The sequence below is a fragment of the Myxocyprinus asiaticus genome, chromosome 40 (assembly GCF_019703515.2).
Source record: "Myxocyprinus asiaticus isolate MX2 ecotype Aquarium Trade chromosome 40, UBuf_Myxa_2, whole genome shotgun sequence".
Lineage (NCBI taxonomy): Eukaryota > Metazoa > Chordata > Actinopteri > Cypriniformes > Catostomidae > Myxocyprinus > Myxocyprinus asiaticus.
This window is the reverse complement of record NC_059383.1, coordinates 17,074,095-17,095,476: the sequence shown is the minus strand read 5'-3', so window position 1 is coordinate 17,095,476 and position 21,382 is coordinate 17,074,095. Positions and strand designations below refer to the sequence as shown.

Below are 21,382 nucleotides of genomic sequence, written 5' to 3'. Positions count from 1 at the left end.
ACAAAAAGTCTTCATAAAACTAAATTCATGAATGATACACTCAATGTGCCCTGATACATTCGTCTGGACATACGCGCCCAATCGCACTAGATGTGGTCACGCGGCGGCGCGCATGGAATACCACAGCGCGGTCACGCTTTTGAATGTTGAACCGAAGTCTCCCTGGCAAGTGGTGGTACGTAGACGTCAGCCTACAGGACACCACGCTTCTCTTCATATATCCGCAGATATGTAAACGGACATTACATGCGTGACGGGTTACATATTCAATCATATTTGTTTAAAGTTCAGTCAGGAACGCCGCGCGCGCGAACAGCTGGTTGGTTGTAGCTAGCTGCTGCAAAGCTAGCACGACAGACCCCTTCCCCACACGGAGATTTTTCATGTATCTTCATAATTTCAGTTATCTGAAGAGTAATTTTCTACAGCAATACGTGTGGACGTTTGGGGCTTTTCTCGTTTAGATTCCTTTCTTTTTTTCTTTTTTTTTTTTTTCCCATAATGCGACTCTCTGGCACCGGGATTCTCGGTTGGCTCGCTGCGGTCTTCGTTGAGGAGGATCACTGGAGAGAGCGGTACTGAGCGACAGACACTCCAATATTCATTACACAACTCTACCACCTGTGAGTATATAAACATAGCGACTTTCCTTTAAAGTTACTAATAACATCAGTGAAACGCATGAGCGAGCGGGGAAAGCGGAGCGGCTTGCATGTGTGTGCGCGCGCGTGGCCAATCGCGTGCTCTCCTATAATAAACTCCGTTAATTAAATAGCTGTACATTTATATCGCTCATTTGTAATGGATTGCTGCAGTTTGTTCTGATACGAGTTCACACCTAGTGGAGTGGGTGGAAAGTTTGAATAGATTAGGAGATTATATTCATAGACGTTACAGTCTGTGGGGGGACGACTGTGTATCTGTGTAGTCACTAGCCTACTCTCAGTAGTTGTTGTCTTTAAATTATTTATTTTTTATCCACCCTTAAAAGTGAGAGATATACACAGAAACAGGGTAAGAAATGACGTAAACAGTGTTTATATAAATAAGAAATGTATAATTGTATATCTGGCGATCAGCGTTTATTTCTTCACTCATTACAAATGACAACGTGGAAGGTTTAATGTGCAGTGTTCTCTCTAGTACATTGATTATGCATGGAGAGCCCATACTTGCTATTAAGTCTGATTGTGCCTCCCTCTTTTGCTGTGAGGGGTTTTGTATTTACTAATCACAGTAAGTATGCTTTTAGACAGTGAAAAATGCTCTCCTCTCGCCACTTTCCTTTCGAAATATAATGACAAGAATCCTAAATTATATTAAAGTTTCTAAAAGATTCTTAGACTTGACTTAAAGACTTTAGAGTCAGCTTGAGGCATATGGTCGCATATCAAAACAATTCTGTGCTCTTGGGCTCTGCTCAAAATATTGATTTGGTTTAGGCTCTGCCTGTTTTGTAATTCAGCCTACATTATTATTTCTTTTTCTGAGCAGTCTTACTGAGGTCAACCACAATAATCTAGCCAGATAATAATTGGAATGCCGACATACACAAAACATTGCAACAAATTCAAACATATAATTGAGATCATTTTTGTGTTGGCTACTCTATCATGGTATGACAGAGACCTGTCATTGCCCAGAATTGTTAGATATACCCACTTCATTTTCTGATGTCTTGCCTTTAATTTTTGCCCTACTTGAATTAGTTGACAGCAAGATTGGCTGCTAAAATGATGAGCTGTTATTAACTGGTGCACCATTTACAGCTTTTTGAGGTCTTATTTCCTCTCAGCTTTCCAGTTTTCTTGCATCAGTTAACATACAATATCTTTAACTGATCTAAGAGAGATTATTTAGAGAATAATCCCATATAACATCTTTAATAACACGCTATAACAGTACATGCTTAATGGCATATTGATGTAACAATTGGTGTTTACTTTCATAAGAAGCAATATAAACATCCAAACTGATAACGGCTCATGTGCTTTGTACTAAAAGTTACTGCTATCATGAGAACTTTTTCAAAAAGTCTGGGTAATGCTGACCAAATCAAAAGCATCTACTTCTCTGCAAAGATCGCATGTTGAGTTCCTTTTTTGTAGTATGCTGCTTGCTGAAGCTTTTCCTTCCCAAAAGGCACGAGATCAAAGTCTGATACTCTGATTTCATTAGTTCATCTATTTTTTAACTCAGACAGGCAGTGTGGGATATGGCAGTGATATGTGACCTACATAGCTAGTGAAGACACTCCCTGCATGAATACAAGTTTAATGCATACTGTATTTGAAAAGTGGTTTACAAAATTTGTCAAACGTGTAATTTCATGGGGAAATTGAAAGGTTTTTGTAATGCATTAAGCTGGAGATAAATGCTTATGTATTGGGAACATTGCACTGCATCACTTTAAAGGATGTGATGAGAAGTCAGAGTACTATCACAAAGGGCCTGACAACTCATTAAATTACTAAATAAGTGACCAAATGACAAATAACGACAACTAAATGTCTGTGACCTCATTTCTCCTCGAAATGTTTCTGTATTAATATTAAAAATGTTTTTGTCAATACCACATATTACATTTTTATTAAAATCTTACCATTGATGCTTTTTTACCAGCATGTTCATTTTTAAGGCTACATGTGATAAGCCCTAACATGTCATAAGGCGAAGTCTTGCTCTAGTCTAAATCCTTTCTCTGAATTAAAGCTGGTAAATTTAGATTGTCTGTGATAGGCATAAGCCCTTTTTGGACAGGATTAGTTTTCTAAACGACGTTTGAGTTAAAATTATCATCACCCGACGCCTGTGATTTCATGTACTGATTCGGACGGGACTGAGATCTCCGTGATTATTAAAGAGATGGAAGTGTCTGTTTTCTAGATGTGGCCGTTACAGAAGGTTGAACACATTGGATTAATTTAGGTGATAAAATTAATGTCTCGTCTAAACTTGATCTGTTTAATTTTAAAATTACTTATCATTTAAAAAATAAATTTTAATTAACTAATTATTTAATTTATTGATTGAATTTTAATTTATTAATTATACATTATAAATTACTTATTTTAAAAAAACCTATTAAAACAAACTTCACATGAGTTTATAGAAGTGGCTGCTTATAATATACCCACTGAAATAAACAATACTTTTTACGATGAGTATTTTACCTGCCACTGATAATACAGTAGTCTGTGCAGTTTCCACGATTTGGCTCTCCTTTATAATTTTATTTTCTTATTTTTCCGTTGTATGTAAAAAAAAAAAAAAAAAAAAATCTACATCCAAATTGAAAGGTGCACAGCAGGCATTCTAGATGGTAGTTCAAAATACATGAGGAGAAGCGTTGTGAAAATTCAATAATCAGTAATCAGACATTCGCATTCGGGCAGGATTAGATTTCTCAGAGGACAATTGAGTTAGTCGAATAACAGTAGGTAATTTCCTCTGGAATTTTTACAGAGGTTATGTGAGAAAAACACTGACTTGTCAGATTCGGACGGGATTAAAATCACAAAGTACGTCTATGAAACACGAAATTCTCTGACCTCCTCAGGGAAAAGTAGTCCCATCCGAATAGGGCTTTAGACTGAAACAGAGTTTAATTCAAGATTAAAGGAATGTTCCTGGTTCAATACAAGTTTAGCTCAATCAACAGCATTTATTTTGTATCTTTTTGCATAATGCTGATTACCACAAAAAAATTATATAGACTTGTCCCTTGTTTATTAAAAAAAGAAGCAAAAATTGTGGTTACAGTAAGGCACTTCCAACAGAAGTGAATGTGGTCAGTCTGTAAATGTTAAAATAACCACTGTTTCAAAAATATAGCCACAATACGTAAACATTAGGGGTGCAACGTTTCGAATTTCTCACGGTTTGGTTTGTATCACTGTTTTAAGGTCACGGTTTCTGTACGGTTTGGTATTTGCTTTGTTCAGAAAAAAATATTACTGCCAAATTCAAAGAATACTATTTGGTAAACACTTCAACAGGTTTACCCTTAAATAACAATCATTGTTTTACAACAGTAACCATAGTTTATCCATGGCATTTTTAGTAAAATCATAGTAACCACAATATAAACATGGTTACTGTCATGGTTACAGTATATAGTAAAATCATGGTTACTATATAGAAACTACAGTATTACTGCTGTAAAACCATGGTTAATTGCATCAAAACCATGATTTCTGCTCAGAAAACCATGGTGACAGCAGTCATGGTTACTACAATATTACTACTGTAAAACCATGGTTAATTTTCGTCAGAATCCTTAACTAAAAAAAACATTTTCTCTAATTATTAAATCAACATTTTAACTTAATACCTGCACTAATACGCTACATGCATCAACATAAAGTGCACTTCAAATTCATCTCAACATTCAGTATTCGGAAGCTGTACATCACTATAAAAGGAATGACCTTGCTATTAAAATGCATACGAGAAGGGATGGTGTGATAATGCTGCTCGAGTATTTTAATCATACGTGGAAATCCCACATGAACACCCCAAGCGCTTTAGTTATTGTTACATGTCTGTCTGAATTAGCACTGAGTGCCTGCTTAAAAATGGAAGGGAGTGTGTGCAGTTTCGGCTCACCTGCAGCTCTTTCCCTGGGTGAAGTCGGCGTAAATTATTAATCATGTATCAATGTATTACTATATTGGCATTTTAATGCCATTAATCAAAGTGCATTATTGACGCTCACGATAGATTACAGCGCGAGGAAACAAGAAGAACTTGCGTGTTTTAAACCCTCACGTGCATTATTGACAGATATTACCAGTATACGCACCCGATCTCATGAAAATTCATACATAATTTACGAGTTGGCTATTTCGTATGGTCTCGCACGATGTTGTTCGCATAAACTCGTACGACTTCATCACGTGCAAATTCCCGGTTGTCTAACGCGGAAGTAAGCGTGAGTTTCGCGCATGAGGCGTTAAGGACATTAATATTATACCCTTACCCAAACCCCTTATCTAAACTTAACCAATCAGTAGAGTGTGTAAACATGATAGGAAGCTGTTGTGTGTGACAGAAGCAAGTAAACGATGTCCAGCGACATCATTGGCTGTAGTGAAAGTCATAGGAATTCAAACGAGTGCAGTTATCATACGAATTAGCCAAATTTAGAAAAGTCATATGAATCCTGACGATTTTGCTGTGAGAGTGTGTTGTATACGGCACTCGCGCCGAGCGATGTCTGCAAACAGTGCCTGTTTGTAAATGTTTTTTGACTATCGCTGTTGTAATTGACTGCAAAAAGAAAATGTTCCCAGAAAGGAGAAACGCAGGGGCCTTCTCTGTCAGCGGCTCGTTTTCTCCGCTTGCCATTTTCAACTACACACAACACTTGCTTAACAGTGATGTCATCAAGTTGACCCACGTGAAACACAGGCAGAGCGTATCCATCTACAGATCCATTATGGTGCGTTAGTGGAGGTTGTAACTGTGCCTGTCTGTTTGATGCTTTGTTTTCTTCACCAAACTTTGTGCTCCAGATGCGTCATTAAACTTGAGGTGAACCGACCGCGGTGCCAATGCTTACCGAACTGTGGGTGGCGAACTGTACGGTTAGTTTTTTTACTGAGAACCATTACACTCCTTGTTAACATAATGATAACATGATTTTAGCATGATAAATCTACCAGGATTTACCTGTGATACGTTGTTTACATGATTACAAAGTTTACTGGTGTCACATTGTCATGACAACAAAGTTGTAAGTGATTTTATCTCTGTAAAATCATGTTAACACATGTAATGTGTATTTCTTGGGGCTATACTATTGAAACATTGTGTATTTTAACGTTTCTGAACTGGCTCCATTCAATTCCATTGTAAGTGCAATTCTTGCTTGTTTGTAAATAAACGGAGGAGGAGTATAAATAATTTTTTGGATTAATCTGCCATAAATACTGTCGATTGAGCTTCACTTATAAAGAACGTGGATCATTCATTTAAAGAGTTTATTTCTAGAACAAGCTTAATTTCTGTGATTCAAGACACAGTGTCAGCCACATCATCAGCTGTGATATTCGCATTCAGTTCTCTACAGCAGCCATCTGTTTTCCTTATGTGGATTGGTTTGCATTTTTTCATGTGTACTTGGTGAATGCCTCCAGGTCATAACACTGCTCTGTGAAATGAGGAATTTAAAATCTTAGCATTGAAATCTTGAAACTTATTGCTGTCATTATTTATTTTTCTTTGTTTTTTTTTTCTCTCTCTCTTCGTTCATGAAGCGAGACACACTTTAATGGCTGATATGAGTTTAGGTTATGGGGCTGAAATTATTGGATGCTTTGGATGAGAACAAAGTTTCTGCAGTTCAAAGGATGCAAAACACATGCAAAACAGAATGACATAAGGCCATACTCTTCAGAAATCCATTAGAGCATTGTGGGAAGGTAGACACACAAAGCTTCCTCTTGGTGGCTTGACTAATACGATGCACGTCTTTGGAATGAACATTTGTGCCTTTTTCAAGGGAATTTGTTAATATTTTCAGTTGAATGGGCATGTTGTCTCAGAGAATAATAGTAATACAAAGTTAGCCCACTTCTGCAAGACTTAAATTCCATCTAGCTTATTGTGACATAGTTGTAACTTTGTTTTATGCGGTGCATTGCACTGCCAGGCTAAATATTAAAGCTATCTCTCTCTGTTAAGATTTTTAACATGCACCACAACAACTTGTTGGTGATCTCTCATTTATATACTAAAATAATGTTCAGTAATGTCTCACTAATAGGACAGGGTGAACATCCTCTGGCTCTCAGCTCAGCTGTGATCAGATATTAAATATTCCAGTTGGGACTTGCATAAGTCAGTTGAGCTGAGGAATAGTCCATGCAAAGACTGAGTAAGCTTGGCAGGGAACAGAAATGTTGTAATTGGGTGGCTTATTTGAGAGGGTTTAGGAGTACCTCAGAGCTGAGATCATTTGAAGGGTGTTTGAGTCAGGCTGACGCAATGCAGCCTAACCAAATAGACTAATCAAACTGGCACTGAGAGAACATGAGGCAAATGCATCCAGTAAAGTGCTGTGCATTAAGCTGACTCGCCGTTAGGCAGAGAGAAACACAAGTTGTACTCAACCTTATCTCCCGCTTTCTTCCCTAAAGATATGTTGTGTCAGCAAGTAAGCAGTGTTTTATGTGTGTAGCTGCTGTTTACCTATTTGTGTTTAGGCTTTAAAGCACTTAGTCCATGTCATGGTGGTGGGAGCAGCATTCAAAGCACTTTTTTGACCAGTGTCATAAACAGTTGTGAATGCTCAGCTTAAAATGCTAGTAGTTTGATGAATGATGAAAGACTGTAGCTCGCTGCTGTAATGGCTCTATGCTGCTATGTTTTCATGGACCTTCAAGGGCAATTTTGTGTTTTTAAGGTGCATTCAGTAAAATTTATGTTTATTTTGCACTGACATCTAGCGGCGTATATGCAGCATCATGCCAACACAGACGTTTTCAGTATGCTGCATTTATTCAAATGAGCAAAGCGGAGTACCGTATTTTGTTAAACCTTCCACAATACTCTTAATGCTTACGTAACCTTTACATTTGCCAAACTAAACCATACTTAACTCATCCTCTCTATGACTGAAAAGTTTGCAGTGCAATCAAAGGATTCATTGTCCGTTGAAAACCAGTACTGCCACACACAAAGCCTTGTCTCAACTCTAACCCCCAACTCTGAAGGCTAAGGGCTCATTGTGCTGGAATGAGGGCTTTGTCATTCCAGGCTGCATGTCCATTAATTAGTGGAAGCGCATACATCAGTTCGTCCCCTGACCCCCTCACTCTAGCCAAGCGAGCGAGTCGCACAGAGCATGAAAAGCATCTCCACTGGTCTCCACTATGTAGAGTTGCTTTGGAATTTCTTATTGGATTCTTTACGTGTAAACAATTCCCACATTGAGAGAGGTTGTTGGAGAATAGCCAGGGAATTCCTACAATGGGGGCATAATGAGGAAGCTTCGACAAAAGCAGTTCCCATTCAGTATTCAACTGGTAACATGGTGTGCAAATCTGTATGCAGAGGAGCCTCTGTGCACGTAACTGAGTCAGATATCTTGGGAACATTTACGCAGTTTATTACAGTGTTACGCTAATTAATGGTCTTTACTCTTTTCTTTGAGCATATCTACAGTGTATGACAGTTAGGGTTTGTGCTGGAGTGAGATTTTGCTTTCTGCTATTTACTTGTGATTTGGTTGGGTTCATTTTGTTAAGTGTCCTAATTACATCTTTTGATTTCTTTGGCGCTTGACTATAACTATAACTGGATGAGCATTCAAGAAAGGCATTGGGTTTGTCATGGAATGAGTGAGGAATGAGGAGCCAATTGCAGGAATGAGGAAAAAAATAAAGATTTTATTAAATACAAGAATACAAATGGGAAAACAAACTCTCACAGGGGAGAAAAACTGATAAAACTGAAAAGCAAAAAACTATAACAAACTCTTGAAGAACAACAAACTGAAAGACAAGATTACAAACCGGACTGGGAGACAGTACAAACGAACACCAACTGAACAACATGAGAAAAATTTTAATGTAAACATTTTATACAGTTAGGGTACATGAGGAACAGGTGAAGACAATTAACATAACAAGGACTAAACAGGAAGAGTGATAAGGGTAACGAGGAGGCGGAGTCAGGAAAGCACATGGCAGACAAACACAAAGCCATGTGCTAACACACCAGACTAAAACAGACACAGGTGCACATGTGATGAAGGACCAAACACAGCCATGTGCACTCACACAATACACAAGACTGACAGAAGAGTGCATGGCAAGAGGACCGAACCCGAAGCCATGCGCTCACAAAAGACGGGACATGGAGCATGAGTGTCCGGATCCCGAACCAGAACAGAAACCGAACTAGGCTGAGTCAGCACCCAGACACCACGCTCCGAACATGAAAACACAAACACAGAACATGAGTGTCAAGATCCTGTCTACACTGAAAACATGAGTGACAAAGTGGCAGAATCCTGACATCAGTGATCTTTTAATGTATTTAAACAATCTTGTGCCTTGATCCTCTCCTGAAACCACACTTGATATCAATTGTCTCTGTGATTCTCATGTTCATTGCAACCTTCTAAAGCACAGCAAGCATACAACATAAACCTCCAGCTGTGGGAAAGTGCAATTTGAGGGATGACTCTTCAGTGGAGACTCTTCACAAAGTCTGACATATGCTTTATATTATTCTTCCGGTTACCTCTAATTTGACTGAAATGCAAATGGATACAGCATAGGTCTTTCTTTGTTTCCATGCATTGTAACTGGGCTGTGAATCTGTTAATAGGACTTTGGTGTTGGTACGGTTGATTTAATAGACTACAACATGTCTTATTGGCTTATTGTCAGATTCAACTCATGGCAGGTACACCTTAATCAACGAACAGTTACCCAAAGCTACTTTGCATATTTTACTACGTAACTAGCATAGTTTTTTACATTTGCTGAAGAAAATGTGAGTAGTACTACTTGCCCAAGCAAAACCAACCATCAAAATGCAACATTGGTTGCATGGGTGTTCTTATGCAGTTGCTATGGAGTTTAGAGTGTTTTTAAGCACATTGCTGTGAGGTTGCTAAGGTGTTCTGGGTGTTTGTTAGGATGTAGCTGTGGTGTTCTTGGTGGTTGCTAGGTGGATAAATAGCACAAACTACTTTGCTACTAGCCTATTACAATTATTTATAAGGGGGGGGTTCCTTTTGTCAAATTGTTGGTTTCTTTTGAGCCTTGTTGAATGACATGAACAGAGGCTTTAATTCAAACAGGGTGTGCTGGGTCTTCAGTAAGATAATCTCTCACACCATTAATTGGATTGGGATATAGACATTGGGTCAGACAAGGTCACGCTGCATATTTGGCTCTTTGATGAGTCATGAATGGGCTAGCAATGCTAGATTGTGGAAAGGCAGTATATCAAAACTTAGGGCTAAAAAGTCTACATGTTTCATGTTACTATTAACAATACCGACTTTTTTTGTCCAGTCTTTCTCATGATCTCATTTATTATGTCTTTATTAAATGATGTGTAGGTATGAACAATTTAGAATGTGATGTTTAGGGGTGGGTAAAAATGTTGTTTTTCCGATTAATCGTGATCTTCATTTGAAAGATCTCGATATCGATTCTTAAAACCCAAGATCGATCTTTCAATCAATGCTCAACCCTCTACTACTATGAGAGGAAATTATTCGCATTTGCAACCAAATTTTGCGCTATCTGACTAAAGTGAATATATTTGGCAACTGGCTGGTAAATATTTACATTTCACTCACCAGTAATTATGTAGTTTAATCGTGAAATGTTCAGCAGTGTTGAGAGTAAAAGTTGTTCTGTGTAATGTGTGTCCAAGACGAGATCCACGCAACTAATTTGCCATTGAATACTGTCTCTTTTAATACCCTTTCTGTTCTTTACAGTCAGTTATTGATCAAAAACAACAATCATGCATCGCACAGATGAGGTAAAGCCATTTGAGTCCTCTCTGGTTAACATGCGCTCATTTAAAGGCGCTGTTTACAGCAGTTGTATTTTTTGTTGATGAGACCGTACCGTTTTTAGCACATGTTCAACAAATCAATGTAAATACTTGTAAATAGTACAAATGATGCAATTTAAATAAAATATGAAATATAAATATCTTATTTATTGATTTAATACATTTATTTGTTCATTTTTAAAAAGCAAAAATGTGACCAAAATGATGAAAAAATAATAACATATAATTAGTAAAATTTATATTTTCCTAATGTACCTAGTTAAAAGGTCCCCTGTATAATTAACAGCATTAGCTGGGAGATAATTTATTTTATATGTAAGCAAAAATGGCATTATAACTGAAATAAACCCATATGAATCGATATTGAATCAAATCTTCATATTGATATTTAATCGATATTGAATCAAAAGTCTTCAGTAATTGGAATCGAATCAAGAGCTTGTGAATTGTAATCGAATTGATTTGGGAAATCTGTATCAGTACCCAGCCCTAGTGCACTATTATAGGGATACAGGGTTGCTTTTGTGCTCTGACTTTTATAAGTCTCTGAGCATTGGATTCTTTGAATTGAAGCATGGAAACCTGAAAATCTCAGGGAATTTTAAAATTGTGATTTCCAGGCCTGGAAAATTCAATGAAAATAATAAAATCCAAAAAGTCATGGAAATTTCTATAGTGAATTACATTTTGTTTTTGCTCTAAAATATTTAATCGGCTAACAATTGCTCTTTGTGTGTGCACTTTGCAGTCTCTACAAAAATTATTAAAAAATATATTTTCCAGTAATTGTGAAGAAATAGAAAACTCTTGGAGATGTCTTAGACATTCATTGGTCAAAAGGTGTTGGAAACCTGTTTTCAGTCAGGTTCTCCAAAGCATTTCTCCCTTGGAGTTTGGCTGAAAATTGTGCTGCTTTAAGGTAAAGCAAATTGTTTGTGTTTGCTGTCAGTACTAATCAAGTCCAACAGTGCCATTTCCATATTGATTAGCCCAACAAGCGAATTGGCCAAATAAAAATTCAGCTGGAGTGGTGCGGTAAGGAGCATTTGCAGTGATCTAGGAATTTTCCAAACCAATGTAAATCTTGAGTGAAACCACGCCTGACAGAATTGGGACACAGAGCAATTTAGGACTGGAAGACACCGAAGAACAGCTTAGACCAACACTGATATTACCTTCTATATCTGTTAGGAGCTGCTTCATAAAGGGTGAAATGTCCTGGCTTGCTTTGCCAAAGTGCTGTTTCCACACTTTATTCCCAGTGTGGTTTAAGTTGAAGAGATCTGCTAGAGGTGTTCATGTAATGGGCAAGAGTTTCTGGGTCACGTTTGACCTGAGCCCTCAATACAACAGCAAAAGTTATCAGCCTGACTGAAAGGATGGTTCTCTTTGTTGAGCTGGTGTCTCAGAAATTGACATTATGCCCTTTACTCTCCCTTTAATAATAATCTCCATCTAAAAAATGATGACAGTCTTTCCTCCATAAAGAGTTAGGCTTGTAAATTCTTCATTGGGTAAGATATTCATTATTTTTCTAATCAATCTGATTTGCTCTTGTAAGTTTCCCCAAGAATTTGGAATTAAATTAATAATGTCAAAGAAGCAAAAACCATCAACTCTTTTCGGCACAAGTGAACCTCTTCCTGAGGGCATAGACATGTGATACTATGGATTGAGACTCATAAATTAAGCATTAAAGACTGAATATATGAATTATTTATATGCACATTCAGGCAATAAAAGCCATCAGTTAAATCCCAATGGTCCACTTTGGTGTAAAGTGTCAGGTATTGATTGTAGGATTCTTCCACTGACCGTTTTAAGCACCTTAAAACTATTACTATTACATTATGATGCATTTGGAACTATGTTGAACTGTGTGATATTGACCCTTCTTTTCACACTCAGCTTTTAAACGCTGATTTATTTATTCATTTCCTAATGCCACAGGCTGCCCTATATGCTTTGATCAGCTGCTGGCACTTGACACTGGCACCGAGTGCCCAAGGCTGATGCCAGCCAGCTGCTCGTGGTGAGTGAGAAGAATCAGAGTGATTGCATTCTGCTCCCGTGAGATGCAGGGCATCCAGACGTTTCTCAAGAGCTTTATTGATAGGGCTTGCAGTGTCCTCTTCACTTATGTCTTGTCCATCACCTTTTTTCACCCCCTCACTTCAATGCTCACCCACCAAGTTGTGTTTTTCTTCTGTGAAACTGTAAAGGCCACTGAATGTGGTTCCTATATTTGTTGTACATTGGAGAGGGAAAGCTAGTAGTAAGTAGGCTTAACTCAAGGCCATGTCTTTCTGTTTTTCTTGGTCACTGAGGAGGTCACTGAAAGTCTTTTGGAAGTGTTGTAAGACTTCTGCAGACTGACGCTCTGAACTTGCTGCGCATTTGGCTAAACCCATATTTTATGCTGCTCTACTGGCTTACAGTTGCAAGCATATCTTTGTCATCTTTGCTTTATTATTAATGGTTCTTTAAAATCACCAGATTTAATTATGGTGGGTTTTTTTTTTATCTGTAAAGAAAGTGACAAATCATCTGCAAAGCAGAGTTAGTTTTGGATGTTAAGATGCCGGGATTTGTTCGTGATCAGATGCATAGCTGAATTAATTAGCAGTGACCTCTCCTTGGACCTGCACCTGGAGCTGTCCATGTCTCTGTGGGCATGTCAGTTTGATCCGCATAGCTGTAGATTACAATAATAACAATCCCAGGACACACCAGCTTGCTTTACAGCACTGTAATGACCAGACCTCCCATTTATGTCAGTTAAAACATAAAAAAATCAAGACTTTGTGGATTTAATGTAATGTCTGTTAGCTTTGAGCTCATCATGTTAGTGTTCTTCTAAACGTTGACAAAATTAACTTTTAACAGATATATGCCATTTAAAATGTAAAGTTTTTGTCTTTCAGGAAAATCAAGCTTGTTTAGTCTCGTTCCAGACTGATTAAACTGTGAATTCAGCAACAGTGGGTCGAAAGTTTTGATGCTAAAATCCAAGTAGGTATAGCTGCAGCCCGGAGACCTCCAAAGGATCTCCACCAATTGACAGACACACACAGACTTCTGCCAAATGTCGTTGATTTGCCTTTTAAAATAAAAAAAATTTTCCCTTTAAATTGAATACATGTGGGTTCTTGCTTTGAATTGACATATTTTGTTGGGTAACAAATGAAAGGTGTATTTATTAACTTACATTACATTTAAGCAGCCGTTAAATAAAATAAAATCCAGGCTGCAGCTATATCCTTCTTCTAAAATCAATCAATTCTTACCGAACTTGAATTGCTGGAACTTTTGTTGTATTTGTAGGCACATATGAGCTCCAGATTCTGGCTAAAACGGTGCCAAAAGTGAGTTGTAGCCTGTTTTTTTGTTACAGTCAACAGGAATGCATATTTTATCAACTCTACCCCAACCCTAAACCTAAGTGTCAGTGGAGTAAAAATTAAACCTTCAAATTTAACTGAACATGATTACTTACTGGTTCTAAATGGAACCAGAACCCGCAAAAAAGCCTGATAGGGGATTATGCTTGATAGTAATTCGGCTGAATGGGGTTGATTTCAGGGTTCATGAACATTCGGAAGCTTGATTTCCTGTGTGATCATAAAATGTATTTCATTTTATAAAATATTTTTTCCATTAAAATGCTCTTTAGAATGAGAATTTGTCCTATACCTTGCAACCAGCTAGCAATAGCAAGTAATAAATCATGCTTTTGCAGGGCTGTGACATAAACTAAAGACTGTAATGTAAAAAAGGCCAAGACCTTCGATATGGCCCACCCCAAACTCCTGTTTCGATAGCAGACATGTCAGCACAGCAAAGACAATTGCATTCGTCACACCATTTCATGGGGTCTTTTAAGAGCTGAAACCAGCAATTGCCACTCAGTCAGGATTAGTTGGCGGATCTTTATTGCTTGTTTCTGTGTGTCCAGTTTCACAACAACAGTTTTGGCTTGTGGCTTCATTTATTAACGGCATTTGAGATTTTGCTTTTGGAAGTGTTTGCGCATGTCAGCAAACTTATCGGGACATTGTGTAAATATTGAAATGGAATTTAGATAACATAAATCCCAGAGCTCAACTAATTTAATGTTATTTGTGAATGGAAATGGTGGGGGAATCGGGGAGTCTGAAATTTCATCCTTTTCATAAGCAGATAACAGCACAGACCATTTGTTTCTCCTAATATTGTTTCTGTCCTTACAGACTGGCATTGTATACTGAGTCAATCATAATAACCCAGAACTTTCTGATAAACTGAATGTCAAATTAAAAAATTTGCCAAATGTTTTTTGCAACATCAGTAAATTGTTACAAATGTGAAACATCTATAATTCCGAGCTGGCCATTTTTCTATTGCACTGTGAAATCCCCACCAGTTTTTATTTTCAATGTCTCTTACCAATTTGAAGAAATCAGTGTGAGTTGGTATATTTGCCTTTGTCAGTTTCACTATCAGTGGCTCAAACTTCCCTCAGTAGGACGCCCTGCTGGCAAGTTTCAAAACAGTGCTTTGAACGTGGAATGTAATATTTGCAAGGTCTCCAGGGTCAGTTGTGCAGAGTTTCTCTCCAGTGTGTGTAATAGCCAGTTTTGATGGAAGAAAATGCCCTGTTCTGTCACCAGCCCATGTTCCTGTTTTTATCTTTGATTTATCCTTTGATATCAGTGTGATATCTTTTGCTGTCTCACTGTGGCACAGTCCATCCTTAGCAGGCATCAAGATATGGTAACAAACAATGTGTCAATCAAACATTCACCCCAGTGAATTTCCTCCATGCTCTTTCAGGAAGAGATTTACAGATCATTTTACAGATTTGACTGTGGTTGAGAAGACAGACACTCTCTAATGGGATTTAAAAAATTGTAAAAGACTATGTGTTTTTGCTTAAGCAATTTATCTAAACCTTGAGTAGCTATACTAATAGGGCTGAAATGATTAGTCGACGTTATCAACAACGTTGACAATAAAAAAATTGTCGACAAAAATGTTCATTGTCGAATAGTCGTTTGATCCCATTTAACGTAACATAAGATCACATTAAACTCTAACGATGATGTGCGAGAGCAGCACTGCAGCTCGTGCCTGACTGAGGAGAGGAAGAATTACACAGCTCACAGTCCAGATGCACTCTAAACTAGGGATGGGCAATATCACTTATTTACTTTTCGATCCGATACCAAGTACTATATATATCGATACCAGTACCGATACCTCTATTAAATTTAATTTTTACGAATTCTTTGGATAAAATGAGTACCTTTTATTAATACTTAAATTTGTTATATATTATAGGCCAAAACAGAAAATTATTAGGCTGCATTGTTTACCCTTTAAAACTGAGTTAGTAAAAGCCACATGTAAAACCTCAATTAACCATAGATATTATTATGGTTACTATTACTAAAGCCAAGTTACCATATGGATACTACAGAAATGCTGTAGTAAAACCATGCTTAATAGTATCAAAACCTTGGTTACTGCCAAAAAAAAAAAAAAACATGTGTACTAAAGTCGTGGTTACAATGGTTAATACAATATTACTACAGTAAATCCATGATAAGTTTTCATTAGGGTATCATTTATTAAAAAGCATTAAAGATCGTTATCAATGTTTAAACAACTCTGAATTTAAACAAACCTGTAAAAATTGTCACACAAGCCCATTATAATACATGTCATGTCTAGGTTTGTACTTGGTGTGAATAACTCCATTTATTCTGTTTTTCTGTCATTACCTCAGGAAAACACTGCTCTCTCTTTGAACGAGTGCTATGACTGAAAGGATGAGCGCTGTCTGTGACTGCTAGTGTATTTTAGCATTTCTGTGCATCAAGATGAGCAGAAGAAATAATAATTCCGGTGCAATGCAACAATTCGGTCAGTTCTTTTTTTCAGCTTTGAAGCTTATGAGATGCATTAATATTCATGTAATCTAAATAATAATATCACTTGTTAAAAACAAACAAACTTCAGAATCTATATTTTTATGTAAGGATCGATATTCTTGATACCACATCAGTATCGGAATTATCGATACTTTAGTATCGATCTGCCCATCCCTACTCTAAACTTTCCAAACAGCTTCAGATGATGTAGATCGCAAAGTATGAGGGAATTATAATGCAAAAATACAAAATAAGGAAATACAGAATCACTCGTTGTGGAATAAGCGGAGCCAGAAGGAAAGGAAACACCTCGGCGTTACATCTTAAATGCAGTTATATTTAATGTGTTATAGCTTTATTAAAATTAAAATAATACAGAAACAGATTATGTAAATAACTACAAACTCTGAAACTGGCATTTCTCGGTGCGGTCAGCGCCTCTTCTCTGAGTTGCGCGAAGTGTCCCGATCTAGGGGAGAGATTGAAACTGCACCGACTAATGCACACACTGTTGCGGGGACACCCGTCCCTTGAGCGCGCACGCTTAATGCAGCTAGATTATAACGTGATGGCTCGGTACTTATTGAATCATAATATATGTCACTGTGCATTTCGTATCGTGAAGAAAACTGGCAATATGCAGCTTTATTAATAAGAGAGAGTTTGTGTTTTGAGAGTTAAAGATGGACTGAAGTGAACAGAAAGGTGAGAGTGGTAGTCTTCGTCCCATTATACACTGCAAGAAAAAATGTTTTTGATTTGTTTTTGTTTTGACTTGTTTTCCAATATAAATATCTAAAACTCCTTTAAAACAATGTTCATTTTCTTTAGCAGCTATACTACAGAAGAAATTCTTGTTATCTGAGAATGTTGAATCTAATATTAAAAATACAAATATTTTAAAATCTAAAAATCCTTTAAAAAAAAAAAAAAAAAGATGCATTTACATGAGAAGCAGCATATAAGATATTTAGACTTGCTTTTAGAGGATAGATTTTGAATATAAGTATATTTTGTCTTTACTGCACTCAGAGAAGTGTAACCAAGTGAAAAAATACACTTATATACAAAATACACTAACATTTAAGATTTTAAGATCATTCTCTTAAAGCAAGTCTAAATATCTTATGTTGCTTCTCAAGTAAATGTATCTTGTTTTAAGGATTTTTAGACAATTTTAAATGGAAAACAAGACAAAAACACGTGATAACAATAGGATCTTTTGCAGTGAATTTCTTTACTGAATTAAACTTAAAGAGCCCATATTATGCTGATTTACAGGTTCATAATTTTATTTTGGGGGTCTACTAGAATAGGTTTACATGCTTTAATGTTCAAAAAACACATCATTTTTCCTATAATGCACATTGCTGCAGCAACTCTTTTCACCCTCTGTCTGAAACTCTCTGATTTAGCTCTTGTCTCTTTAAAACCCCCCCTTTCCGAAAAGCTCAGTCTGCTCTGATTGGTCAGCTGGCCCAGTCTGTTGTGACTGGTCAACCGCTTCGAGCGTGTGACAGAAATGAAACGCCCCTTACCATAACTGAGTTCCAGGCTTCTTCAATAGTTACTATTGTAACTACGGTAACAGTGACATCGGTTTTGCCATACCAGTTTGAGCCCGAGTCCGAGAATGAAAGTTTGGAAGAACAAGCTGATCGACCCGAACCACCTTCGTAAGCACGACTTGAGCAGGACGTTCCACAGTAGTAAGTTTTAATTTTGTAGCTTTCTTACAAGTACACTGTTGATTATCGTGAACCTAACAAAGCTTCAAGTAAAAGACACATAGTGCATCTAAGTTAGTCATCTTTTGCTGGAATGGGTGTAGCGGAACGTTTTTCGCCAGAGCTATGAATGGAGAACAGAGACTTACTCCTGGTTGGACATTACCGGGTTGTATTAGAGAGTTAGTGAGCAAGTTAGCTGTGTACTACCAATAGCAGCCGTAATATTACAGCTTGTAATTATAAGTAAACCTCCACACTTTACCACTGATAAAGACTCTTGAGATCGACCATTTGTTACACAGTTTTAGGTAAAAGCCTTACAAAGTACAATAATGTTACATGGCAAGTTAGCTGAGCACTACTGTGGATTGCAGACGTAAAATTTCGGGTTGCACCGATCCGATATCTGGATCGGTATCGGCTCCGATACTGAAGCTTTTAGATGGTTCGGCTATCGGTCCGACGAGCCCGATCCAAATCAGATACTGTGTGTTAGTCATGTTCGTTTCTGTCAAACTCCAAAAATGACATAAAAGAACCATAAAAACACCATTAAAGCAGTTCATATGACTCGTGTATTTTATTCAAAGCCACTTGAAGACGTGCGATAGCTCTGTGAATCACAGAAGGCTGTGTTTAATAAGAAAATATATAGTGCGCGCAGCACCAGCGCGTTAGTGAATGGTGCTGCTCTGTTGACACAAACTCACGCACAGGCTGGTGATGCACTCGCGGCTATTTTTAGCCTTCACAGCGGTGCGCAATATTTGAGCGCTACTCAAGAACAGCATCTCAGATGTAGATGCTCAGTAGTTCGGTTCACTTATAATATGCATTTAGAATGACACCGGAGGTGCATTTTACCAGAATTTGAATAAGAAGCGAATTAAACTACTGTGAACTTTCCTACAAACAGACACATACAGGACTTCCTGAAGAGTTCAGAATGTCAAAATAAAAGCGTGAGAGTTTAAAAAGTGCACTATTTAAATATATTATTGTTGTATTTAAAATTAAAAGTCAATAATAATATTAATAACAATTTATTATTATTATTATTATTATTGTCATCATTAGTATTTGTTTACAATTTATAACAATATTTAAGTTGAATGGGTTCTAAAAAAATAACTGTGTGAATGAAAAGTGGACTGATGTCTTACAGCTAAATTGAACAAAAAAGAGATCTGAATCCTTAAAAGTCCAGATGCAAGTTGAAACATTTTTGAAAAAAAACAACAACAAAAAAACACTGGTTTCTTTTCTACTGAAGACTTGAAGACTGGAATTACTGTTAATTTTGCTGCTACATTATCCAGTATTCTAGTTAATAAAGTGTTTCTTAATAAGCTATACGTTTATATTGAAATAATGTGTAGTTAGAGGTTAGTGTTTCTTTACATATTAAAGAGTATTCCCAATTAGTTCCACACAATAATGTAAAGATATTCTAAACTGATTATGCAAAAAAACAACACTGGTATGGGCTTGGGATCAGTATCGTCCGATAATGAGATTTCCGATATCGGATCGGAAGAGAAAAAGTGGTATCGGTGCATTCCTAGTAAAATTACCATTTGTAAAGTAAATCCATCTCCACACTTGATCACTATTCATAATAGTAAGAACAACAAACAATCTGCATAATTCTACACAACTGTAGGTAAAAGTGGGCCTGCAGCTGATTAGCAAATCTATTTAAACACAATAACATTAGTTAGCAGGTTAGCAGAAGTCTATAGCTGTGCACTGGGTGTACACCATAGCTACAACACAAAACTCTGCATTTGAACTCTCAGTAGCAGATAAATCCACAAATAATCAAGCATACTTACAGGTTGTGATCACGAAGCGCCAGATTGTCCCAACAAAGTCGGAACTGCACCATCTTTCAGGAGTTACCCTCTTGAAATCCAAAAAAAGGCGGGGGTTATGTTTGCAGTACAAAGGGTTCATGTATTGCATCTATTTATTTTTAAGTATATAATTTTCAGGGGTGTATCTGCTGCACGTCCAATGCCTGTGTTTGCCAACTGATTAGAGCCACCAACGTGCTGGATTGAGCAGCTGCAGCTGCAGCGACTCTGGAAAAATTACAAAAAGCTCATCTCATTGGTCAGTCAGTTTTTATAGCAGTCTGAAGGGGAAAAAAAAAAATAATCTGAACACTCTCCATAAAAAAACAAACAAACATATGGATTGTCGGCAGACAATTTGTCGGACCCGATGTGAATAGTGCCATCAGAATCCATTGTTACCGTACAAAACTGAAACCGAAAAAACAGACTTGGTGTAAACAGGCCTTTAGGTTAGTAGCTCAGACACACAAAGTAATTCACTTTTCAAAGAATATAGGACAGCCTGTGGCATTAGGAAATAAATAAGTAACTCAGCATTTAAGAGCTGAGTGTAAAAATGACATGACATAATATTCAGAATTTTATAATGTTTTTTTATAAACTTTTTAAAGATATTTTACTTTTGGTCCACTTTAATTGGAATAGTTGTTTGTTAAAATCCACCCCCTAATATTGTATCTCAAATGTAGAGAAACCATATTTGAACATATTTTACGCTCCATTCGTAAGTACTACTGCTGACACACTGATTTGTGAGAAGATTCTTTCCATTGGCTTGAGACACACTTGAGACTGCTCTTTACACTGAAATTAAAAATATATTGAATGAAAACATTTTCTCAACTTCAGGTGTAGTGAGAATCACCCTGGCACCAATTGAAATGAACTGGGCCTCACACAAGGCACCAAAGTATGTGGTGATTTTTGATTACACTTCACTTAAGGTGATTATGTCGGTGCAAGTTTCTGTTTTAGAAGATCCTGTTAATGACCCTCTGGACAGGGACTCAGGACAAAGTTGTGGTCATCCGGAGGATAGTTTTATACCTTCCTGATAAGGAGATTTAAGTTTGGCGCTTCTTGTTTCAGGGTTATGATTGGCTGCTGACATCGGAGGGGGCCCACACAGTGTGGCTCACTCTCCCTTCTCTGTGTGGAACATTTGCATATTTGAAAGTACATAGAACATTGTCTTTTACATTTTATCTATGCATTGTTCCTTTTCCAAACCTCTTCAAAAATACACATTTTTCTGACCAAACATGATATTGAAAGATTACATATTACACATGCATTAATTTATACCACCATAGTTCAGTTTGTGTAAACTGTT

The 21,382-nt window shown here is 37.1% G+C and overlaps 1 protein-coding gene across 1 annotated transcript in view; it reads left to right on the top strand.

The window, feature by feature from the left end:
- The first annotated feature begins 180 nt into the window (after positions 1-180).
- The window catches only part of LOC127430620 (rho GTPase-activating protein 32-like), a 130,940-nt gene continuing 109,738 nt past the window's right edge, over positions 181-21,382 (top strand). Inside the window, exon 1 of the mRNA XM_051680511.1 lies at positions 181-623. The gene's annotated coding sequence lies outside the window, so the exon portion shown is untranslated. The remainder of the gene's footprint in view (positions 624-21,382) is intronic.